The 26,508-nt window shown below is 43.7% G+C and overlaps 1 protein-coding gene across 3 annotated transcripts in view; it reads left to right on the top strand.

The window, feature by feature from the left end:
• Positions 1-26,508, top strand: part of RBFOX1 (RNA binding fox-1 homolog 1) — a 2,060,838-nt gene that overhangs the window by 542,974 nt on the left and 1,491,356 nt on the right. The window lies entirely within an intron of this gene.

The following is a 26,508-nucleotide window of genomic DNA, read 5'->3' as shown; positions in this document are numbered from 1 at the left end:
GACATACATTCTCAGCAGGCCAGATCAATACCTTCAAATGCCCATACTAGTGTTTCTAGCTATAGCCTATGGATCACCTCCATTAGCATCATCCAGGGTAATTATTTAAAAGTGCCATTTCCCTGACCCCACTGCAAACTTACTCATATACATTTCTGTGGATATGTCCCAGGAATCCACAGTGCACTCCTCAGTTGATTCTTTTGCACATTGAAGTTTGAGAATCATGGGTGTGTACCTACCTGTCAACACCAAGGCTTTCAGACCCTTCTAGGATCCACATACCCACAACTCAGAAACTGGTACTTGCCTGAGAGAAAAGAGAGCGGGAAATATTTCCATGTCATGAGAAAGTGAGACAAGGATTTTCTCAATCTGGCCACAGGATTAACTGAAATTTAGGGCACCCAGTGCCAGGAGAAGAGGGAAGAAGAGACCAGGACAAAGGACTAGGAGACCTTGAGTCTGGCTCATCTGTTACTAACCCTCTGGGTCACCTTGGCTAAGGCTCTTCTCTGCATCTTGGTTTATTTATCTGTGAAATGGAACTAATGAGGCATCCCCAGAAATCTGGGAAAGATTCCAAGGAGGATGACCTAGTAAAGCTGAATTTGTCAGCAACACTGTACCAGACAAAATTGCAAATTGTGCCTGAACGGGGCCCAATAGATCACCAGATTTCACATCCATCCACTCACCTGTCTATTTGCCCATCCCTTCCTTCCTTCCTTCCTTCCTTCCTTCCTTCCTTCCTTCCTTCCTTCCTTCCTTCCTTCCTCCCTTCCTTCCTTCCCTCCCTCCCTCCCTCGCCTCCATCCCCGCCCTTTCATCTGTCTGTCTGTCCCTCCCTCCCTTCGCTCACTCCTTTCAGCCAGATGGCCAGCCAGCCATCTACCCACCCAGCCATCCACCAATATGTATTGAGTGTTCCCTCCATGCCAGACACATGGACATAGTAGTGAACAAGATTTAGTGCTTCTCCCAGTGTACAAGACAACTATTGATCAAGTGATCCTAGCACTGAGTGAACAATTAGGAGATGGGAGTCTGAAGGAAAGAATTAGATGCAGTAGGAGTGTATAACAATGCAGCCCACATAGGCTGTACTCTTTGCTCTGTGTAAGTTTAATTTTACCCACCCATAATTAGGAATAAGTGAATAGCCATTGGTACAGTAGCTGTCAGGGGTTATGAACAAGCTTGGAGTCTGCTCGGGGGAGAGGAGAGGCAGTATCCATGTAAACATAGCACACAGTTATGTCAATACCTTCTTGGATTGTGCTCTTGTCATTCTACCAGTTTTGGTGGGCGTGGCTTTGGGAGAGCCACCTCCAGCCCAGGCAGTTGTAGGTGTGGATGGACATCTGAAGATAGAATATCTTTTCTCTGGAAAAGCATGTTGATGGTCTTGAGCTGCATTTCTCAATGGAGAAAGCAGGGCTTTGGATACAGTAAGATTGGATTCAAATCCCCATTCAACCTCTTGGCATCTATGTGAGCCAAGCCTCAGTTCTGACACCTGTAAAGTCAGAAGGAGGCAAGGAGGAGATCCATCTTTCTTTCTCTAACGTTGTGACTTCCAGAAAGCCCTTGAGAGAATAACATCCTTCCCTCCCTGAGATTCTTTTGGAAGGAGAGTCCAGCTTAATGGGGGTTTAAGTGCTGGGGAACAGGCCACATGTGCTCCCTGGTAGGCCATCCATCCTGGAGGAGACATTTCTGGAGGGGTATTGACCCAGTTGTTACAGAATCGCTTGTAGGCTGACCATGTGCCAGGAGGCAAGTGACTCAGATAAAAAGGCCCCTTCAAGGCTCCTGACTTTGCTGTTGGCCCGCAGAGATGAGGACCGTCTCATCTCATCAGGTATGGTGCCCAGATATTGTATTGTGGGTTGTCATCACTGGGGATGAGGGGCAAGTTAGGATGTCAGTAACTGGACTTGAGATAGATGTGCTTTGAGGAATGAGATCCTGCTGCCTTTGGGGCATCGGCCATGATTGTCAAGGTCTTTGCTTTGCCCAGAGCTGATGATGATATTTGAACTTTCAGCATGGACCAGGCTTTGGGTTGAAACCTTTATCTTAATGACTTATCCTAATCCTCAGTACTCTCTAAAATGGGTATGATTAGGGGCACCTGGGTGGCTCAGTCGGTTGAGTGTCTGACTTTGGCTCAGGTCATAATTTCGCGGTTCACAGGTTCGAGCCCCGAGTCAGGCTCTGTGCTGACAGCTCAGAGCCTGGAGCCTGTTTCAGATTCTGTGTCCCCCTCTCTCTCCACCCCACCCCTGCTTGTGCTCTGTCTCTCTGTGTCTTTCAAAAATGAATAACCATAAAATTGAAACAATGAGTATGATTATGACACCTTCTTTATAGAGGAGAAACTAGTCCCTGGGGCCACAAAGTCAGGGGCAGAGCCAGGATCAGATCATTCAATCCTCTGCCACTCAGCACCCACAACTTCAGCTTCCCTGGATCTTGATGGGTTTAGTGGGCTATCCATTGAGGTTCCAGAATTCCCATCCTGGCTCCAACCTGTCTGGGCATTCTCATTCACTAGTTCCTGTGAAGTGTAGTCTCTCAGTAAATATCCCTGAGCCCCTCAGATGGTGTGTGTGAAACAGGCCACCTGTGCCATGGCTGAGAGAGGGATGGAGATGCCATAACCCTGCCTTTAAGTCCTAGTGTAAGAGAGTAGACTATGCACACTGGAGTCCCCACTGGGGCTGGACAGGAAGGGACCTGTTTTGTTTGCTTGTAGAGTGAGGGGGAGTCCATGTTCTATTTAATCAACTTTTTTAGCGACTCTCTGGTCCCTTTTTTCTTGACTTTGCAGATGGCACAGCCCTCACATTCTGGCAAGACGCAGTGCACACAGAAGACCCAACCTGGAGGGCCAGGCTCTGTCACATCAGACCTAGTGCCTCTGGCAAATGCCCACGAGTCTCTAAATCTGTTTTCTTATGTCTAAAAGGGAGATAATAATAGTACCTTCTTCACAGGATTGTTCAAGGCTTAAATAGAACAATGGATATGAGCATGTATTCATTGATTTACTCCTTCATTCATATTTTTTATTCACTCTCGGACATTTATTGAATGCCGACTGAGTGCCAAATGCACTAGTGGGCCTAGGGACTGAGCCATGAAAGCTCAGCCAAGGTCTCTGCTCTCATGGAACTTGCATTCTAGTGTGGGAGGCAGGCTGTGAATGTGGTTTTAAGAAATCAGGTATGGTAAGAGCGTACTAAGAGACAGTTAAACAGCGTGCGATGATGGTACCTGATGCAGAAGGTTGGAGAGCCTGTCTGAGAAGCCAGCCCCTGAGCTGAGGAAGTTGTGAGGGCCATGCGTTCCAGGTGGGAGAAACAGCAAGCCCGAAGTGCCAGGAGCAGGAATGCGTGTGGGTGTTCTGGAAGCAGAAGGGAGGCAGCAGGGGCAGAGCACAGTGGGTAAAGAGGAGGAAACGGCCGTCACATAACTCTCAGCTGGATCTCCCACCTGACAAACATGCGCCATAGTCACGGTTTCAGATGTTTTTATTGTTGCTCTCACAGTCTTTCTTCTTTGTGGTGAATTTCCTACCATCCTGGGATAATGGGAATTGGGATCTCTGTGTTCGTTTTACTCTCTCAGCTTCTAAGGGGATTCCTCCACCTGGCAGTGCAGGGATGCACCTGCTTATTGCATTCTTCATGAAGGAAATGGAAGCCTAAGATGCTTTTTAAATTTGCTAAAAGTACCTGTTGTAATTACCATGCCACCCGTAACAGGAGTTTATGTAATTATTAGTTTGAATGGCTCTGCTCATTATGGTATGAATTTTTAATTTGCAATTGCATCGCCAGATTCCTGATTGGATTCCCTTTTGACCGTGAAGCTGAGGACATATGTTCATACATTTTCATGGCTGAGACTCTTGAGTGAGAACCACTGCTGCTAAGAGAGGACTGGTATAGAAGGGTGATGGGTGGGGGGTGGTAGGTGAGTTTTGCAAGGAAGGATGCGCAGTAGGAAGGGAGCAGTGGCACCACTCTGCATGATGTGCTGTCAGGAAGCAGGCTTTGTCACACAGGACAGGAAGGAGTCAGCTCTTGCAATACATTGAGCCTACGACACTGGGATGGCTGAGTTTTAGCTCTCAGGAAGGCTTCGGTGCCACTGGCATGTACCATGTCTGGCCCTGCACTGGACGCTGACTTCTCTGACTTCAAGGAGACAAGGGGCCCAGGGATTTTGTAGGAAACATGTGCTTCTAGGCCCCTGACCACCTTCTTCCTCGGGTCTTTGGTCCAGGAGCAAGGGAAATTTGTTTCCTAGATAACTCCCCCTAAAACCTCAGAACTTGACCTTATTTGGAAATGGAGTCTTTGCAGATGTAATTAGTTAGGCAATAATGAGGTCAGACTAGATTAAGGTGGGCCCTAATCCAGTGACCTGTGTCATTATAAGAAGAGGGGCATTTGGAAACAGAGACACGCAGGGAAGAAAGCCACATGACCACAGAGGCAGAGACTGGAGTAATAGGTCTACAGACCAAGGAGTACCAAGGACCACCAGCAGCTCCCAGAAGCAAGGAAGAGGTACGGACTCAGTTCTCTCTCAGAGCCTCCAGAAGGAACCAACCCTGTAGACACTTTGATTCTGGACTTAGAGCCTCCAGAACTGTGAGAGAATCATTTCTGCTGTTTGAAGCCTCCTGGTTTGTGATAATCTGTTACAGAAGCCCTAGCAGACGGACACACCCTGGAAAATCAGATCATTAGAGCAGGGACAGTGCTGTTTTATGCAGTTACACCCAGCACCTAATAGGAAGTCATATGTAACAAGCATTTCAGTGATTGCTTATTATTTTGTTTGACATTTTCTCTTTCTCAGCATCAATCTCTTTCTATGTGTGTATGTCTAAGTGTGCCGTATACACACGTTATTTTTCTTTGTATAAACTACTTGAAAGTAATTGTAGACATCATGAGCAACATGTCATTCAAATACTTGAGTTTTTATGTTCTAAGAACAGGGGCAGTCTCCCACATAACCAGGATATTGTTATCAACCTAAGAGAGGTGACATCAATACAATGATATAATCTAGTACATAGCTTATGTTATCCAGATTCCCTCAGTTGTCCCATAGACATTCTTTGCAGCTATGCATGATTTTTTTTTAAGACGCAGGATCCAATCAAAGATTCACACATTGCATTTGGTCATCATGTGTCTTCAGTCTCCTTTTGAATTAGAAGGGTGCACTTATTTTTTTGTTGTTGGTCTGTTACAACACTGACATTTTAGAAGAGCCGAAGTCAGCTATTTTGAATAATACTGCTTCCCAGAGTGTGGCCATCAACCAGCCCCATCAGCATCCCCTGGTGTATTAGTCAAGGTTCTCTGGAGAAACAGAACCACTACTCTGGATTTTGATTTTATCCTTCCCATTGTATAGGCTTAGTACACATTTATGTATCTTTAAAGATATGGGGAAAATACTGTTAGGACCTGCTTGTTTTCGAGTTTTACAAAAAAAAAAAAAAAAGGATCTTTTTTGGTTTTTATTCCAGGTAACATTAGGTTCCTTATAAGTATTGGTGTTAATCCAGGCACCTGTAAGTTATTCACTCTCAGAGCTACATGATATTCTGTTGTGTGACTCTCCCGCAATTTATTTCTCCCTTCTTCCACAAATGGACATTTGGGGCTTTCCTATTATTCATATCAGTAGTAGGAGAGTCCTGTGCACATGTGAGAGTTTCTCCAGGGCATGACTTCCCATACTTTCCTGACAGAATAATCCAAAACCTGTAGGAAAACTGTAGGGTGAGCAGGCCTTGGCCCCAGAGAATTTGTTTCTGCATTGGGGACCGGGGATGTTTTGCTTATTGGTTTCGGTTTCTTTTTACAAGTACTTCAGATATTAATATAATCATCAGGGAATTTTTTTTTGGAAATACAGTGCCACCAGTTCTCAACCTGGCTGCATAGTAGCATCTCCTGGGGTGACTAAAAAAAAAATGTGTAATTATCCATGGCCCGGCCCTGGCCCCATAGATTCTGGTTTAATTGGTCCAGGATAGGTGTAGTTTAAAAGCTTATCGGGTGATTGTAATATGCAGTTAAGGCCAAGTGCCTGGGGCAGTGTTTCTCAGCTGGGGAGTAGTTTTGCTCCTCAGATAGGGTTACCAAATAAGACACAGGATGCCCAGTAAAAGTTGATTTTCAGATGATAATTTTTTTCTGTATAAGTGTGTCCTAAAGATTGCATGGGAATGCATACATTGAAAAGGATTTGTTGTTTATCTGAAATTCAACTTTAAACTGGGCAGACTTTATTTTTATTTGCTGCATCTGGCAGCATTACACCCAGGGCATGGTTGGCAATGTCTGGGTACATCTTTCCCTGTCACAACTAGAGTAGCAAATGCTACTGCCATCAAGTAGGTGGAGGCCAGGAAGCTGCCAATATCCTAAAGTGCACAGGGCAGACTCCCACAACAAAGGATTGCTCAGTCCCAGTGTCAGTAGCACTGAGGTGGAGAAATGCTACTCTTGTGTATATACTTCAGTTTTAATTTAATACTTCAGCTTGACAAATTCTTCACCACACTTGGTTGGCCATTGTCTCGTGGAAGGAAGGGGCTTCCTGGGCTTGGAACAGGCCCCCCCCCCCCCGCTCTTTGGGCTAAACTCACATCAGGAGAGTTGCCACAGGCCCCTCAGAGCATCCTCTTTCTGCTCCAACTCTGGCCAGGAGGGGGCGGGAGCGAGATGTTTTGAGCAGGTGGTATCACTGTTCCTGGTTGAGCACTGTCATTGGACACTGCTGGGAAAGAAGCATTTAACCCAGCAGAAAATGATCTTGGGGAAGGTACAAAACAGGGAGTTTTTTCATCCTAATTTCATAGATGCTTGCAGAACCCTTGTATGGCATCTTGAGTCCTCCGTTATTAAAGCTGTTCTTAATTAAAGTGATTTATGACCTTCAAAGGGGCCAGGCTAGAAAGGGCATTGTTTTCCTGGTTCTAAGCAGAGTTTTTCAGCTTGAAGAAACATAATGAGGACTCACAAGTTAGCAGAGCCGTCAGTAATACCCCTGAACTCTCGGCAAGCCCCTGATTGTATATGCGACGAGCCATCATTTAATCTCTGCAACCCCAGAGCTCAGTTGAACTAGTCGCCGAGTTTTAAAATGCTTCCTCCTTCACCTCCTGTAGTCTCTTCACTTCTTAGCCTAGATTTCCAGCAAGTTGTGGAAGACTAGGGCATTCTCAGGATGGAGGTAGGGGAACTGACTAACTTGACACTTTAGGGAGGAAGTTGCTGTTTCCAAACAAATGGTCCCATTGGCCAGGGGGTTCTTGAAGAAGGAACTAATTCTTGATGAAGCAGCAACCCGAGAACACCAGCCTTTTTTGGGGTACCTGAAACTAACTGTATTTTCTCAGACATTTCTATCCTGGGAACTAGGGAGGAAATAAGAAAGAGACTTTTGAGAATAATAATGATGATAAAAATATCAATAGCTAAGATTTATTGAACACCTGTCATATGGTAAATGCTGTTAAAATAAATTTATGAGTCACTCTGTGGGTATTGTGATGGTTAATTTTGTCAGCTTGGCTGGGCCATGGGGGACTCAGACATTAGGTCAAACATTATGGGAGGGTGTTTTTAGATGACATTAGCATTTGAATTGGTAGACTGAGTTAAATATTTATGAGTGGGCCCTAATGTGGGTGGGCCTTGCCCAATCAGCCTATATAGAACAAACAGCCTAAGTGGGGGCTCCTGTTTGCACTGAGACATCAGTCTTTTCGTACCTTTGAACTTGAACTGAAAAATTGGCTCTTTGTAGGTCTCAAGCCTGCCGAGCCAGACTGGTGTTTATACTTCTGGCCTATCCTCATGACCTTATGTAACCCTAGTTACCTCTCAGGAGCTCCATTTCCAAATATCATCACTTTGGGGGTTAGGGCTTCAACATGAATTTTGGGCAGTGGTGGGATACAAACATTAAATCCATAGCAACACCACATTCCATTTCTCTAGCAGCCATCCTTGTTGAGATAAAATTACAGGGATGTTTTCCAAGAGGAACATTCTTTGTTTTGGGGGTAGGGAAGGAGAAAACAGGAAAAATTTTCAAAAATCCAAAACAGAGTTTCTTTATTTAAACTTACAATGAAGGGGGGAAACCACACTGTAAACCTAAAGCATAAAAACACAATTGAGACTGGATTGAGCTTTAAGGATATGTAAGGAATGGCAAAGTTCACTCAAAGATGCTTGCAGGTCCTAAAGAAACTGTCCTTGGCTTTCTCTCCTGTCTCTCTGCATCAGGCTACCCGCAGGTGTTTTAGAATGAGAGAGACCCATGGGCTACTAAGCCCTTGTATCTATATTATTTCACTTAATTCTTACCGCCACTCATTTTTCAGTAAACACGTTGACACTGAGTAGCAGAATATCATTTAATCTGTCCTATTTCATCTTACTACCAACCAGCCCATGCTTCCATATGCCATTCTCCTTTTCCCCACATCAAAACTTAGCAAATATGGAGCTATGATGATGTCATCTTCAAATATATTCCCCACATATAGCTGTAACTATATTTGCAATTAAACTATGTGCATTTCCACCCCCATTTTTCCCCTTGCCTTTTTTTAGAGTTAATCAAAGATTCATGCCTTTCATATAGAGCACTTATATCTTTCAGAATCTTCTAGCTCCTCATGAAGTATTGGGGGGGTTGAGAAGTTTCCTGGTTTCCCTGAAAGAGTTTTCAATCTCATAGACCTCCAGCCCCACCTCCTCCACTACCCTGTCACTGTTTATTAACCCCAACATGTTGAAAAGCCGAACATCCCTTTGATATAATCAGACCCTTTTATGCAGAAACGAAGCCAAGAGCCTCTTCTTCCCAACAGAGCAGCATTTCCTGGAACATGAAGATCAATGGTGTTGATAGACTGTTGATAAAGTGTTGCCCATAAGCCCATTAAACAGGATGTGAAACTGGAATTGTGGTCAGAAGCCCCATCCCCAGGTGGCCAGAAGCCAGGAGGGCGGAGAAAGCGAGAAAGCCACTTTCTTTGTGTTTTTCACATTCACAGCCCCAGGGTGGTCCTGAAAGGGGGGCAAGGAAGGTTGAGAAATGTGTTTTCCAGAAAGCTTTTCTAATTTTCCCAACCTTCTGGCAAAAGTGTTCATTCATTCTTACTCATACCCTCTCCTTAAGAATTTTGGGATTTTTCTTTTTGGGCACATTACATTTATTTTATTTAGCATCTCTTAAAACTTGTTTCAGAAAGTATGCTGAGCATTTTACATTAGGTGTTACATTTAATCATCTCAAGAATCCAATTGGTGGTTACTGTTTATTATTATTCCACATTTAACCTTTGTTGAAACTGAGGTGCTTGCATAGGCTTCCAAAGTTACTGAGCAGCAGAGGCAGAATCTAAACTCAGGTGGCAGGACACAAATACTTAACTCCTATATCAAATTACATTTTTTGGTTTGTTAGGTCTTCTGTTGTTTCCTAACCTTTGCTATTATGTCGGATTAGCTTTAGTTGCATCCAATAGGAAGTCCAAATAAAAGTAACTTAAATAAGGTGGTCATTTATCTTTCTTTGATGCAAAAGAGATCCAGAGGCAGTCTTTGGTTAGTATGGTGGCTCCGTGAATGTATTGGGGACCCAGCTCTCTGCTTCAAAATCTCTTGTGTGTGGCTATACTCCTGATGGTACAAAGTCACCTTTGGAGATCCAGCCATCACTTCTGTATTCCAGGCAGTAAGACAAATGAAGTGTCAAAGAAGGATGGGCCTCCTCCTTTTTATAAGACTTCCCTGGGGTCCCACATCATATTTCCACTCATATATCATGGGCTAAAACTTAGTTATAGCCATTCTTTATATCTAAATCTTTTGCAGGGCCCACATCCCATCAAGGCTGATGGCAGTAGTTTCCTAACTCATTTCCCTGGTGCCAGTCTTTTCTCTGTTCTAATTTTTATCCTGTCCTGCTATTAGGACAATTTTCTTTGAACAATGCTTTGTCATCCCAGTCCCCTGATCTGAAGCTTTCCATGAATCCTCTTTATCTGTAAGATTAAGTTTAAATTCCATTTCCTGCCAAAAATGCCTATTCAATTTCTCTTTATGTGTCATTTATATCCTCTTCTTCTTTCTTCTACCATTGTTCCCTCTGACTTGAATGTTTTTACCTCTTTGTCTCTATGGGTCTAGATCTCATGTTTCCTTTAATAACCTTTACAAATCCGACATCATTCATTCATTTATTCGTCTGTTCATTCATTCCTTTATTCATTCATCACTGCACATATGTTGTTCATTCACATAAAGCGCTCAGACCAGGGGCTAATAGAGAATAGAAGGTGACTGTTGTTATTATTACTGATAATAATAAAAGTGTCATTCGTGTGGATAGTGTTCCCAACCTCCAGATTAGCAATTGTATCAAATCCCTTCTTAGTAATCTAGAACCTAAGATGTGAGAAGTGAGATATTTTATTGATAATGATAATGATAGGTCCCCTTGACAGAAAGAAATTATTGTTACCTGATAGAGCTTATCTTTGGGACTCCAGCCAGGGATCCAAGCCCAATATGCTCTTCTGATGCTTGGAAAGCAATTGCCTTCACTCTGGTCATGAATTTAGAAAGTGTTAAGTTAATAAGAATTACATTTAACTCATTTACAACTGCGTTATCATTAGTTGTAATATATGTGAGTTCACATTTGAAAAGATACGTCACAGCTTTAAAAAGTCTTTTACGATCTGCATGTTTAAGCACATTTTGGATGCCCACATCAGTCAGTGCAGGTTAGGTAATCCTACTATAACAACCAAGTCCCAAATCCAAATGGCTTAGCACAGCAAGTTTTTGCTCAAATTACTTGTCTATAGCGGGTTGGTAATGGGGTTGATCCAAGGTGACAGAGCTTGTATTTTTTACTTTTATTAGTTCATTACTCTATTTTTAATGTGAGGATTTTGGAAGAATCAGAAATTAAACTGCTATTGATGATGCCATATTTCCAGAATTCTAAGTAATTTTAACTATATGTGTTTTAAAATTTTTTCAGTGTTTTTATTTTTTGAGAGGGTGGAGCACAAGTTGGGAGGGGCAGAGAGAGGAGACAGAGAATCCAAAGCAGGCTCCAGGCCCTGAGCTGTCAGCACAGAGCCAGACGTGGGGTCAGACTCACTAGCTATGAGATCATGACTTGGGCCGAAGTTGGTCACTTAAGTGACTGAGTCACCCAGGCACCCCAACTGTGTGTTACTGATGGGGAATCTGAAACTCTAAAGGATAAATGGCTTGTGTGTGGCCATTCATCTGGGATTAAAACCAAGGCAGACTGCACTTTTGACTGTTAGGGTATATTGCTGCTACAAATAATGAACATTCTCTAGGTTTTAATCCAGAAACCTGTGCACACTAATCACATTCCAGCCTTGACCAATGAGTTGCTTAAGTATAAATAAGATAGAGACCTTGTCCCTGAGTAACTCTATAGTCTCTTGGAACATAGGCATAGAACCAACCAAGTCAAATTAGATCCTGCAAGCCTGTAATAAGACCTAAAGCAGGATTAGAACCTGGATCATGTACACAAAATTATTGTGTTCTAGAACTCTTTCCTGTGTTTAGAGAAGGGACCCTATTACATTGACTTAAATAACAGTAATGATAGCAAAAACTTAATGTCCATGACTCCATAGCCACATTTTCATTTCACCAGCAACATATGCCTGCAGTTAGTATTCATGTTCCTGTGTATCCATTTTTCATTGTTTCTTAGAATTGATTGGGTCATACATGTGAGTACAGTCACTGTTATCAAACATGTGTTATCACTGTACCCTAAGCCACATACCCAGTTCAGTTTTATACCCAGATGTTTTTTCTGAACCATCTCGTCCACAAAGAGGCATCTTTATCCTGGCTTGCTAAGAGTCAGTACCAAAGGAGGGTTCCTGTGTGAGGTGACAGCATGATGTTGTGCCTTTCCCCTTTATGTGTTTGTCTTCTCTCTTCCATTGTCCCGATGTCCATTGGTTAAAACTGCTAGGCACAGTGCTGGCTCTGGGGAGGAGGCAGTGAACCAGACAGACAAAATACTTTTCCTTAAGGAATTTAAATCAAAATGGCCAGAATACAGACCTTTGGACATATCTGTGAACGGGTTGTGAGCCCAGGCAGTTAAGGCTCGCTTAGCAGTCCTCATCATGTGACAGGGAAATTGCTGGAAAGTTAACTTCAGCAAAAGGAGGCTCTGGGGTTCCTGCAGACCAGGCACGAGGGTGGAGAGCAGGACGTGTTTTGCTTGAGGACCCTTGATGTCAGGATGTTTCAAGGATGAAAAATGTGACCCAGTCTTTTTGTTCTGGTGTCAAATTATCTGCCACTCTGGGGTGTTCAGTGTATTAAGATGTAGAATCTTTGTGTTTAAGGAAAGCAAGGAACTAGAGTAGCGTCTGAAGTTAGACTCTGATGGTACTGCTTTGGAGCCGTTGGATAAGTTACTTATTAAAATTATTTAAGCCAGGGTTCTCCTCACAGTAAAATGATAATGCTGTCTACCCTGAATCAGAGTCTAAAAGAGTACATGAACTACCTCTGTAATCTGGAAAGCACTCTACGCCATTTTGAATTTATGTTTTAGATTTATCTTACTTTTGTTACTGTTTCTGTGATGGTTAAGTTTATGTGTCAACTTGTCTGGGCCACTGGGTGCCCAGATATTAGGCAAGCATTATTCTGAGTATTCCCATGAGAATGTGTTTGGGTGTGTTTAACATCTATACAGGTGAACTGAAGAAAGCAAATTACTGTCTTTACAGTGGGCAGTGCTCATCCAATCAGTTGAAGGCCTGAGTGGTAAAAAAGATTGACTTTTCCCCAAGTAAGAAGGAATGCCTATTGCCTACCTTCAAACTGGGACACCGGCTTTTTGCCTGCCTTTGCACTCAAACTTAAACATTGGCTCTTCCTGGGTGTTGAGGCTGCTGGCCTTTGGACCAGAACTACACCATTGGTTCTTCTGGTTCTCGGGCCTTTGGACTCAGATTGGAACTTACACCAGTGGCTCTCTGGGGCCTCCAGCTTGCTGACTGACTCTGCAGATCTTGGGACTTGTCAGCCCCCATAATTGCATGAGCCAATTCCTTAAAATAAGCCTCTTTCTAAGTATATGCATTCTATCGGTTCTGTTTCTCTGGAGAACCCTAATACAGTTGCTAAGTGGATTCTTAGAATAAATAGCATTTCCATAGGCCGTAAATAGAAAACAAATTCCAGAATCAGCCTTAAAAGTAGACATTTAGCTGACTGTCAATGGGGCTTGACCTGAACAGTATGGATGGGTTTCTCTATTTTGAAATCTGCCTTTCATTATCCATCCATTGCCTGACAATCTGCCAATTGTCCCCCCAAGTGTTCTGGAGTTCCCTCTTAAAATGAGATTGCTTCTGGGAAATTGAAAGCACTTTGGCCTTCAGGGAAAATCTTTTAGGGAAGAGTAACCCTGTTGAAAGATAGCTGGATGAGATATGGCATCTAGAATAACTGGCTTTAGGGAATTAGGCCCAGGACCAAGGGATAGCTGACTAGGAGATGGGAAGATGTCCTCTTTACCATTTGGCCCCCAGCTGGCTCAGGACCACTTACTCTATACTGGTTCTCTAGTGACCTCCCAACACTGGGCTATCCCTTGTTCTTAGCCTCTCTACTCTGGAGGGTCTGCTTTCTGTCACATTCCTAGCCATTTAGAAGAGGAGGTGGGTCTTGTTAAGGTCAGGCATAGGGCAGGGTAAAGATAAGAGTCATAAGCTAAAAAATTTTTAGCAGTCAAAGGCTTTATTGGGAACTAAGGTCTCGGGCGAGGTTCTCTCTCTCTCAGGGAGAGAGAGAGAGAGAGAGGAGTCAGGGAAGTCGCGCCCCCCGGGTGTGGTGGGGTAGGGCTTTTAAGCTGCAGTGGTTCCGGGTTTAGGTCCGGGTGGGCCTTTTTCGGGCCAGGTGCTGTCGCTCGGTGATTGGTTGACCTTAAATTCGTTCTGGCGCGCTGCTTGGGGCTTTCCCTTGGGTTGGGCTGGCAAGATGGCCGTCCCCTCCACTGTGGTTCCAGGGACATCCTAACAGGTCTTGTCTTTAAGATCAGCTTGGAATGGTTGCAGAAGCTTGTGCAACACTAACTATACTTTCCCCGGCTCTTGCACTGATATAAACAAGGGTTTGCATGAGTTGTCATTCCCAGTGTTACTGTATATGTATAGAAAGTAAAAATTGGTAACACGTACCTGCCTGGCAGGGTCTTGAACAGATCAGCTGCCCGGAAATACACATGCTGTATGGCAGTAGATTGAAGTCAACTGAATGTGCCCTGTAAAGTGATGAGCCTAAGAATATTCTTTTCTGCCTTATGACACTGGCAAACGTGACTACCTATGCTTAGGTGTGGTGAGAGAACTTGACTCATTCTTAGAGATATTAGGCAGGTAAATGAAAGAAGGGGAGCATGGGAAAATGTTGGATGGACTCTAAGATGTACATATTGATTAAAACCTCATATGCCTCTGATGGTTTAGAGCAGCAAGGGTTACATCACAGATGAGCTCTCTCTTACCTGAACTCTGTTCATCAACTTGCTATTTTCTAAGGCATTATTTCCCTTAAAACTTATTATACTTAGTACAGTTTGCATTTTTGTGCATATGCCCCTTGCCACCCTCCTGTCTTCCTTCATTTGTACCAAGAATGAGGGATCTGTCTTTTCCACTAGAATTACGTTCCATGCACACAGGGCTTATCCATTCTGAACCATCACTGTGTCTCTACCTTGCACGTAGTAGGGCTCAGTAAATACTTGTTGATGGACAGATGAATGAATGAATGAATAGCATGGACCCCAGGTCATAATGGACCTATAATTTAATCATCAGCTTCACTGCTGACTGTGAAACCTTAGGTAAAATTAGTTGAACGTCACTAATACCTAATTTCCTCACTTATAAAACAGGATTAATAGTAGCACCTACCTCACAGAGTTACAACTCAGGTAAAGTGAGATGTATGGGTATAAAGACTTTAGCCCAGTGACTGGAATAGAGGAAACTCTCAATCATTTTCGTCTCTATGGCCATTCTTACACCTCTGGTGTGCTAGCTACATTCCTTTTAGGTTTCAACTACTTCCGTTGTCCCTGATGTGCTGGGAACTGCAAAGGGAGGGGTGGAGCATCAGGAGTAACTTGGTACGGGCTTATTTCCTTTCATAGAGAGAAACTCACCTGTTTAAAGGGGGTTCACCTCGGCCCATGTCTTTCCTTTACTTAAAGACTTCATCACTCATAAGTGTGTGTAGAGGAACTTTATCATTTAAAAGTAAAAGCCAAAACTACACACAAAGAAGTTTTGTCTGTCCTTTTTTAGTAAGTTAAGCCAAAACAACAACAAAAAAGTGCCTTTGATGCCTTTGTTGTTTAGTACTTAATAAATCATGGCACATAATTATGTTGATAAATTCCAACAGCCTAGCCGACTCCTCTTTCCTGATGCCAGCATGGGATGCCCCTGATAAATCAATCTCGACTTCCTAACTGCATTGCTATCCTGGACGGGATCTGCTCTGTTCCTCCTTCTCAGTACGTTGGGGCAATACATCACCCAAGCCCTTCATCCTTCTTCCATATCATTAGAGCAACAGCTGGTTCTGATAATGCATTAATGTAATACATCAGGGAGCTGGGTGCCTGGCCACTGCATTACTCAAAAGCTAATGTGATGGGGAAGGAAAAAACCTAGTGTGCTGATAACTCCAAAAGTTGGGTTTTTGTTGTATAGTTTCAAGCTTGGCACTTGAAACTTGAGAGTCTAGATTTTCCCCTTTGCAATCTATTTCCACATGCTCTGCTAAGTTTGTTGTTGTTGTTGTTTTTCTGAACCAGTTTTCTGAGTCCGGAAGGCTGCTTTATCTGTGATCTGTTCCATAGTAGAAGCCCAAAGGCCACTCTCGCTGCTCCCTGCCAATGTGTGAGCAGCTCCTAGCATAATTTAAGGTCAATGTCACAACACTCAGGTTAGGCTCCAGGTTCTACAGTTTGGGAGTGGTACTGCTTTGGGGAGGGCAGTTGTATGAATCAATAAGATGATGATATATGTCAAATGCTTGACACATAGTAGTAACTTATTCAAAAATAACTATTAATATTTGTCATTATTTTCCAGTCCAACATTCACCAAATGAGGTAACCCAAGAGCCTGTTGTTAACAAGTAGCGTAAAGGAAAAAAATAAAGAGTTTTATGGGCACTAACTAGGAAAACATTGGCTTGAAAAAAAATCACATAGGCTTCCTTACTGTAGGACTTATCAGTCTTTAATATGCTGAAGCAATTTATGTGTGTCCTAGAGAGGGATAGAGCAAATATTGCTTCCCAAACTATTTGGCTTTAAAACCCCCTTTTTAGGAGTGGGGGGAGTGAGGGGCACCTGGGTGGCTCAGTCCATTAAGTATCTGGCTCGATCTCATTTCAGATCTTGATCTCAGGGTTGTGAGTTCACGCCTCACATTGGGCTCTGCACTGAGCATGAATCTTCCCTAAAAAAAAAAAAAAAAAAAAAAAAAAAGGGGGCGCCTGGGTGGCGCAGTCGGTTAAGCGTCCGACTTCAGCCAGGTCATGATCTCGCGGTCCGTAAGTTCGAGCCCCGCGTCGGGCTCTGGGCTGATGGCTCAGAGCCTGGAGCCTGTTTCCGATTCTGTGTCTCCCTCTCTCTCTGCCCCTCCCCCGTTCATGCTCTGTCTCTCTCTGTCCCAAAAATAAATAAACGTTGAAAAAAAAATTAAAAAAAAAAAAAGAGTAAGGGGAGTGAAGCCCCACAGAATATCACTGGGGAATTTGAATGTGATCCATTTCTCTTATTAAGGCCACTGGTGTCTTGGCCAAGACAATAAAGCAAACAGATGTAGAATGGGGCCAGAACTCAGGACTGTGGGAGTTCAGATTCTTCTCTTCCTCCTCCACCTGTGCTTCTCAAAGTGCAACCCTGTGATCACCTCTATCAGGATCACCCAGGGAGGGGATGGTCAGGAACTGAGACTCGTGTGGGCACCTCAGACTTCTGCATCAGAATATCTAGTGTCACAGTGTAGGAATCCTAATGGCAACCAGTATCTCATGAAATAGTCTTGCAGACTGATGCCTGGGACACGCTCAATTAGACTGTGTTACGGGGGCCAAACCCATGTTATTACACCTTCTGAAATCTCTGGGGACTTTGGAAAATGGTTGTTGCTTGTTCCTCACTGATCCCTCTGCATGCCCTCGTGACTCTGGAGAAAGACTGTAACTCAGGAGAAATCTGGAGGCATCTGTGAGTTTTTACAGGCCAGCTCACCATGCAAATGCTTCCACAGAGACCCCTCCCTGCCCTCGGTGGTCAGTGTGAGAGCCCTGTCCCTGTGATCCGTGGTAATTCTCCTCCAGGGAAACATGTGTGGGGAGATTAGTTTGAAATGGAGAGACATACTCCAGGCTCTGCCAAGTCACTCTGGAGAGAGCATGACAATGCTTTGGTTTCCATAGCGACCAGGTGACTGTAAGCTCACCTTTGGCCCTGGAAACAGCCTCCAGCTTCTGGGAACAACTGCAAGGCTGCTGCTTATTATGAGAAGGAAGAACACCAACGGAGAGGGTAAAAAAACAGGTGCCATTTCAGAAATAGGCTCAGGGGCCAGTTCTGAACTGCAGGAAAGTTAGAAAAGAGTGTCCCAGCAAAGATGCTGAAGGTGCTGGACCTCCAGCCAAGAGACCAGGTGGATGGGGGCAGGCACCTCCCCTACCTTGGTCATCTGTGTTAGTAGTGTCACCATCAGATTTCAGTGCAACCCTCTTGACAACAACAGTGGACAGTTAATGTACATTAGTTTATTTCCTTCTTTGTGTTTCAAGGGAGTAAACATTCTTTCACTGTGGCACTAGTGACTGTTGAGAAGCTAACACAACAAGGGCTAATGAGCTGCACATTTACTGTGTGAAGGTGCTTTGTATACATCACCCCCATTTAATCCTCCTATTCTTTAAGGTAAGTTTCCCAGTGATGAAATTAGGGCGCAGAGAGGTTCAGTTATGCTTCATGGTCATATGTACAGGTGGCAAGTGGGGGAGCTAGGTCTTGAACAAAGATGCAATGGGGCATTGAAAAGAGACTCTTGGAAAGTGTCTGATGAGCCACACCCACATACCTCTTTCCAGGAACTTTGAGTTCTTCCTGTCTGAACGGCAGGAAATTGCAATCCCAGCCATCATATGCAATTGTCTTTATTTAGCTTGGGACATAAAGGTTGAGGGCTAAAAATCCTTTAATGTCTCCTCCCACTGTTCGCACCTCCCTGGCCAAATGATTGTCATCTCAAAATTGGCTTCTTCCCTCCAGCAGAATCTGTGACCAGGCCACCACTTGGAGAGGACTGGGATTCTGCAGGGCAGTCCAGATGGTAATGACTTCCCAGCCAGAGGGGACCCGGCCCTGCTGAAATTGGCTGGAAATGCAGATGGTATTGACGGGGTGGGGAGCCTCAGGGTGAAGGAGGCGACACTCATTCTGGTCTTGGAGTGACAGGAGACCTCAGAGCTGGTCCCAGTTTTTATCATCTCCTCATTGGGCAATGGGCAGCGATGCCTCTGTAGTCGTAGCCCTTTAATGGAGAGAACCGGAGTAGATCAGCATTTCTCAAAGTATGAGGGGTCTCAAGATATTTTAAAAAGACATTTGGTGTAATTTTTGATGGGACGCACACCTGGCATTGAATAACATTAAATAATATAATGAGAAAGTTTCATTTGCTTTCAGTTCTTCTGGGGGGTACGAAGGAGGAAATGGCGTCGGGACACTCATATGTCTCTAACACCTCTTCAGTTCTTGATAATGTCCCCTTTTAGTACCAGAGGGGACAGTCCTCAGACTCAGAGCTTTGGCAGGCAGTGACATCTCCTTGCAATTTAACTTGGTTTTGTCCTTGCTTTTTATAGCTATCTTCTACATTCGACAAGGTGAGTTTCCATTTCTGGAAGTGATTTTCATTTCTGGAAGTCCGTAAGTCAGCAGCATTCCTGGGGGCTCACTGGAAACGTGAATCAGACCCCACCCTGGGCTACACACATGTTCACAGGATGCCCAAATGGTTCCTACACTTTTGTGATAAGAACTGATAAAAGAGCTTCCCTTTTCTAGAAGCAGTATTTAAGTAGAAGAAGTGGGCCAATTGAAGGAAACATGACAAATAATAGTATAGGTACAGCAACATTGTGGAGGGGCAACGGGAAGAGTGGGGGTTGGAGAAGTAGGTTAGAAATTAGAGTGTGCAGTCGGAAAGCTGTGTCTATACTGATTCTGAGGCCCTATCCCCTGGAGAGATTAGTTCTGTAGGTTGGGGATTGTGCCCCTGAATCTGTATTTGGAGAAATTAAAAAAAAAAGAAACAAAAACAAAACCTGCCCCTGAAATGTACAGTGAGGCATGGAAATTACTGGATTGGATTGTTTGTTGTCCCTGAAAGTCACATGTTGTTATTCTTTTTTTTTTAATTTTTTTTATTTTTTATTAAAAAAAATTTTTTTAACGTTTATTTATTTATTTATTTTTTTTTTTTTAAATTTTTTTTTTTCAACGTTTATTTATTTTTGGGACAGAGAGAGACAGAGCATGAACGGGGGAGGGGCAGAGAGAGAGAGGGAGACACAGAATCGGAAACAGGCTCCAGGCTCTGAGCCATCAGCCCAGAGCCCGACGCGGGGCTCGAACTCACGGACCGCGAGATCGTGACCTGGCTGAAGTCGGACGCTTAACCAACTGCGCCACCCAGGCGCCCCCTAACGTTTATTTATTTTTGAGACAGAGAGAGAGACAGAGCATGAACGGAGGAGGAGCAGAGAGAGAGGGAGACACAGAATCGGAAGCAGGCTCCAGGCTCTGGGCCATCAGCCCAGAGCCCGACGCGGGGCTCGAACTCACAGACCGCGAGATTGTGACCTGAGCTGAAGTCAGATGCTTAACCGACTAAGCCACCCAGGCGCCCCTACATGTTGTTATTCTAATATAGTGGTTCTCATCTAGAAGCCTCTCAAGGGATGTTTGACGATGTGCGAGGATGTTTTTGGTTGTCACAATTGGAAAGCTGCTCCTAGTGGGTAGAGAGTCTGGTGGATAGAGGTCAGAGAGGGTATTAAACATCCCATGGTGCACAGAAGAGCCCCCTACACAAAAAAATTATCCAGTCCCAACTGTTACTAGAGCCAAGGATGAGAAACTCTGGTCTAAAAAGATTTTTTGTGGGGCTTCTGGGTGGCTCGGTTGGTTAAACTTCCAACTTTTGCTCAGGTCATGATCTTATGGTCTGTGAGTTTGAGCCCTGCATTGGACTCTGTGCTGACAGCTCAGAGCCTGGAGCCTGCTTCAGATTCTGTGTCTCCCTCTCTCTCTGCCCCTGCCCTGCTCGTGCTCTCTCTCTCTCTCTCAGTCAAAAAATAAATAAACATTAAAATATTTTTAAAATATTTTTTGTTATTGAAGGTATTGAAGCACAGATCAGTGAAATGCCAGGTCACAAAACACCTCTGCTCCAAACATTTCAGTTTTTATCTCATGAAGCCTGGAAGCCAAGAGCCTTCCCCAGCATCAGACCCCCGAACCCCCTCTAAACTAATCATGTCATACTACTACCCTTACCCCAACACAATCAACTTAAGCCCCACGAGCCTCTGTGTTGTTTTGGAATAGTCCAAGTATACAGATATGTTTCTACCTCAGGACCTTTGCACATGATTAAAAAAAAAAATCCCTCTTGTACCTAGAACATCTGTCCACAAATGGGCCTCTGGTCAAATCTCATCTCACCACTGAGACCTTTCCTGATCATCTTGTCTAATAAGCAATCCCTTCTTCATGTCCCTCTCCTCCTTTCCCTGTAATTTTTCCTTAGAGAACTGACCATCAGAATATATGTGTATTTCTTTACCCTCTACTAGAATATAATAAGCACCATGAATATGTACTCACTGTCTGGCAAATAAATGTTTTAAATGAACAAAGAATAAATGGATGGATACATAAATTGATGCCTGGATTGTAGTCCCAGAGGGCCACTGTCCAGTGGTGTCCCTCCATGCCTCAGTTTCCCCCTTTGTCAGGTGAGAAGGTTGTATAGATGTTCTCTAGGGTCCGTTCAGTGCTCATGTCTGCTGGTGTGGCTCCTGGCTTCTCACCTGCATCCCCATCTCTCCAGTTAACTGCCTACAGCCTCCCCGTCTCTCCAGTTAACTGCCTGCACCCTCCCAGCGCCACCCTCCATTACCCCAGATGCCTTCTGTCAGAGCTGAGAGGCCTCTGGGAATTAGAGATGTCAGAACTCCTCAGAAAGTGGCAGATCCATTGTGTGAACCACTGAATTGGGTAATTAGGGAGGGTGGCACTTCAGTCGTTTTAAAAGCTTAGTGGGTGGGAAGAGGAACTGTTCCCTGACAGCTACTGCACATCCACTTCGAGGTAGAGCTTTTCCTTCGGAAAATCCAGTTTTGTCACCGAACAGTGCTTTATTGCTCTCCAAAGGACTGTGAAGAAAGGGGATACAGGCTGGAAGCCTGGCATTGACTCATGGACTCTGCTTTAATAGAGGATGAAGATGGGCTAGAAAGGAGGTTAACCTCCTAGCCCAGCTTAGGGACTGTACCACTCGTGGAGTAAAAAACACAAGCATCGTAGTCACGGATATTGGTCTGTAAGATCAAGGGCTTGTTCTTTATAACCAATTTCATTTCTGATCCTGAATTCTCTCATTCTGCTGGACTAAAGGCAACTTAACCTCCATCCTCCTCGGGGCTCTCCCACCCTGAGGGGGTCAGAAGGTTCAGAATTAGATTGGATTAGATGGTTTCTTGCACTTCTGAAGTTATGGATGTTCTAAAAAATGGTTTCTAACAGGGGCAAGGCTTGGGGTGGGGATGGGGACCAGGGTCTGGCTTTTTTAGCATGCTCATTCTTTCCACCCCCTCCCACCCCCTTCTTGGTCACCAAACCATGGACATCTTTCTTGTGGAGGGGAGAATGGATGCCCCATTTCTTGCCTATTCTCCCAATACATTTGCCTCTCCTCATATTGGGGTTAATGCTTTTAGAGACTAAAGACAGTTAAGGAAGTATCTGTGGTAATCATGACTCCCTGAAGCAATGAGCTACTTAAATGGAGGGAACAAAAAAGGAAAACGAGAGAGAAGAGGAAAGCATCTGTTAATTTCTCAAATTATTATCTAGCCATGGTGTAATAGTGAACCATTACATACCAAGCCTTTGCTATAGGGCAGGCACTGTGCTAAAGGTCCTTGGAACAGCCTTATAAGATAATGATAGCAGCACACTCTGGTATCATCTTACTGTGGGTTAGCTTGGGGCTCAGCTCTTCACCTCTATGAATTCAGTTAACTCTCCCTATAATCCTATAAGGTAGTTGCTTTTATCATTCCCATTTTGCAGATGAGGAAATGTGGCATAGAGGAGGTAAGTGTCCAAGGCCACACAGGCTGGTAAGTAGGAGAGCCGAAGTTCAAACCCAGGCAGCCTGGCTACAAAGCCGGAGCACAGGCTGGCTCCACCAGCCTCCCAGGTGAGGTGGAGTTAGCTGCCTTGCCTGGAACTTGCCCAGCAGTGCTCTCCCTCTGCCTTGCCAGTTGGGAAGCTATTTGTAACTTGTGGGCAGCTGCACACACCTGGCATCTGGGAGCAAGCTGGCCCTGAAGGCAAGAACCCAATGCATAGTCAGCTACTGCAGTGGTTCAGTGGGGAAAGTCAAACACCTGGCTGCCTTGAGGGGCGGACACTCAGAAGGCCGGGTGTTCTGCAACCCAAACATGGACGGCTCAGCAACAGTACTTACATCTGGGAAGAATGAGGTCAAGGCAAGGCTCTGCTATTTCCTGTAGATTTGAGAATCCACTAGTATCCGCCAATATACAATACAAGAGACATTCCTTTTTATAGAAATAATAGCACTTTTTTTCCAACCAAAAGACTCCCCTGTTTTTCAATAGAAATTTTTATTGAGATGATTATAAATTCACATGCAGTTCTTTGAATGTTTATTTTGTGAGAGAGAGAGAGAGAGACAGACAGACAGAAAATGCAAGCAGGGGAGAGGCAGGGAAAAAGAGGGAGAGAATCCCAAGCTGGCTCTGCACTGTCTTCCCAGAGTCCACACTGGGCTTGATCTCATGAAATGTCAGATCATGACCTGACTGAACTACCCAGGCTCCCCAGCACATGATATTTAAAGAAAGAAAGAAAGAAAGAGAGAGAGAGAGAGAGAGAGAGAGAGAGAGAGAGAGAGAGAGAAAGAAAGAAAGAAAGAAAGAAAGAAAGAAAGAAAGAAAGAAAGAAAGAAAGAAAGAAAGAAAGAGAAAAGAAAAGAAAAAAGAGGGCTGGGGTACTGTGTTCAATTTACCCACTTCCCTCCAATGATCACCATTTTGCAAAACTACAACATAATATCTCAAGATACTGAAGAGTTCCATCACTATAAGGATCTGTTCTATAACCAATCTGTTCTGTATATCTGAATGTGGTTCCCTTTCAGCTCCCTTTCAGCTCCTACCCCATCCCTAAAACCCTGGCAACCACTAATCTGTTCTCTATTTCTAAACAGTGTCATGTCAAAAACATCATAGTAATGGAATCACATAGTAGGCAACTTACAGGTTTGGGTTTTTTCACTCAGCCTAATTCCCTGCAAATTTACCCAAGTTCTGGTGTATCCATGGTTCATTCCTTTTCATTGCTGAGTCATATTCCATGGTATGGATGTACCAGTTTGTTTAATCATGTACCTGCTGAAGGATACTTGAGCTTTCTGGGGGTATATTATGAATAAAGCTGCTATAACATTTATGTAAAGGTATTTGTGTGAACATAGAGGTTTCATTTCTCTGGGATAAATGCCCATAAGTACAACTGCTGCATCATATGGCAATTGGATATTTAGTTTGTAAGGCAGTGCAAAATTGTTTTCTCGAGAGCATGTACTGTTTCACATCTCCAAAAGCAATGTATGGGTAATCCAGTTTCTCTACATCTTTGCCAGCATTTTGTATTGTCATGCATGACTATTTTTTTTTTAATTTTAAAGTTTGTTTATTTTTGAGAGAGAGTGAGAGAGCGAGCGCAAGTTGGGGAGGGGCGGAGAGAGAGGGAGATACAGAATCCAAAGCAGGCTGCAGGCTCTGAGCTGTCAGCACAGAGCCCGATGCTGGGCTCCAACTCGTGAGCCGTGAGAGTGTGACCTGAGCCAAAGTCAGACGCTTAACCGACTGAGCCACCCAGGTGCCCTGTGGTGATGATGATGATGATTACTACCACCATCACCATTACTGTATTGCCAGTCTTATAGGTTGTAGTTATATCTAATTATGACTTCATTTACATTTCCCTGATGACTAATGATGTTGAATATCTTCTTGTGTTCTTATTTGCCATCTTTATCCTCTTTGGAGGGGATATTTTTGTCCTGTTTGGTGAAATGTCTGTTCATGTCTTCTGCCCATTTAAAAAAAAATTTTAATGTTTTTTCACTTTTTGTGAGACAGAGACATAGTGTGAGCAGAGCAGGGGCAGAGAGAGAGAGGGAGACACAGAATCCTAAGCAGGCTTCAGGCTCTGTGCTGACAGCAGACAGCCCAGTGTGGGGCTTGAACTCACAAACCATGAGGTCTTGACCTGAGCCGAAGTCGGACACTTAACCAACTGAGCCACCCAGGCGCCCCTTTTCTGCCCAGTTTAAATTGGTTTGTGTATGTGTGTGTTTTTCCTGTTTAGTATATCCTAGGTATTACTTCTTGTCAGATACGTGATTTGCAAACATATTTTCACTCTATAAATTGTCTTCTCATCCATTTTATAGAATCTTTTACAGAACAAAGCTTTAATTTTCATGAGATCCACCTTATCAATTTTTCTTTTATGGGTCATACTTTTGTTTTTTAAATCAACAAACTCTTTGCCGAGATCTGGATTATAAAGGCTTATTCCTATATTTTTTCAAAATATTTTATGGATTTACATTTTGTGCTTAATATGTATTTATGTATGTAATATGTATATATTTACTTATGTATACATGTATGCATGCATACTTATTTCCAATTCTTCTAACCCCATTTGTTGAAAACGTTTTTTTGAAACCTTTACTGTGTGCCTGACAGTGAGCTAAGAAGCACCTTTAGACCTCATTTTATATAATCTCCATCATCACCCTACAAAGTAGGAACTGTATCCCAAGCTGTATGGATATGGAAACCGAGCATCAGTAAGGTTGTTTGATTTTCCTGAGGCCGCACAACCAGAGGCAAGCCTCACGTCTCTGCCTCACTCCAGCTCACAGCTTACCACCATATCTAGTTCAGCTCCTGAGTGACTGTCTCTGTACTTGTGTCCCCCACATCATGACAGGAAACTCAAACGGGCTTCAAATCAGAGCCTACCTTGGGACCTCTCTTTGGGCTGTAACTAAATCAAATTTTCAGGAGGTGCAAGTGTAATATAATATGGATTATCTGTTCATCATTTAACTCAGGGAAGTCTTTTCCCCCTCACTAATATCCATGATAAAGCATATGCAAATGTCTGTAATTGAACATAATTAAAATAATGAGAGTTGAAAGAATGTGATATTCAAAATAAATGCAATAAGGAGTTGGACACAGCCATTATCCTAATTCAAAGTGATTACTTTATGATAACATTATCAGGGCCTCTAATATTTCTGTCTTTAATATAAATTACTTACTTTGGGGAGGCAGGTGCTCTCTGATTGGGATGGATTCGTGTCCTGGTCTATTACCAGTCACTGCACACTCCTTCCTGGAGGAATGTGGTGCCATTCTGACTAGGGCCATAGGCCTTTGCACCTCCCCACTGCCCTGCCCAAGCACAAACCCGCACTGAGATGACTAAGGGAGTGCAGCGACCGCAGACAGCCTGGTATCCTTGGGAGCACACGTAAAACCCACCCGAGAGTAAGTGCGCTGCAGCAATCCAAGGCCAGGGGTTGCATCCCAAGGTGTGCCTGTCACAGTGCTATTCTTAGAGATTTGCAGTGTGAGCAATTCAGACAGATTTCCTTGCTCTGCCTTCTCTCAAGTGTTTTATATAAAATTCAGGTTAGGTACATAGTCATAGCTTACAGAGACTTAGAAGTTAGTGCAGCTCTTTGGTGGGTGCAAGGGTATAGTACAGTACAGAGGACAGTGCTCTGGTTTTGGATGGTTGTGCTACAAATCTTACCTCTGCTTGGCCCAGCGGTGTGACCTTGGGTGAGTTACTTACCGTACTGGCCTGCAGTTTTATTTTCTTTATATGGGAAGACAGAAACTTAATTTAAAGGGGTTTTCCCTATGAAATTAAAGAACATATATATGAAGATCTTAACATTAAACAATG

Source organism: Felis catus, chromosome E3, assembly GCF_018350175.1.
Source record: "Felis catus isolate Fca126 chromosome E3, F.catus_Fca126_mat1.0, whole genome shotgun sequence".
In the NCBI taxonomy this organism is placed as follows: domain Eukaryota; kingdom Metazoa; phylum Chordata; class Mammalia; order Carnivora; family Felidae; genus Felis; species Felis catus.
Note: the sequence above shows the minus strand (reverse complement) of the source record. Positions and strands in the feature narration are given on the sequence as shown.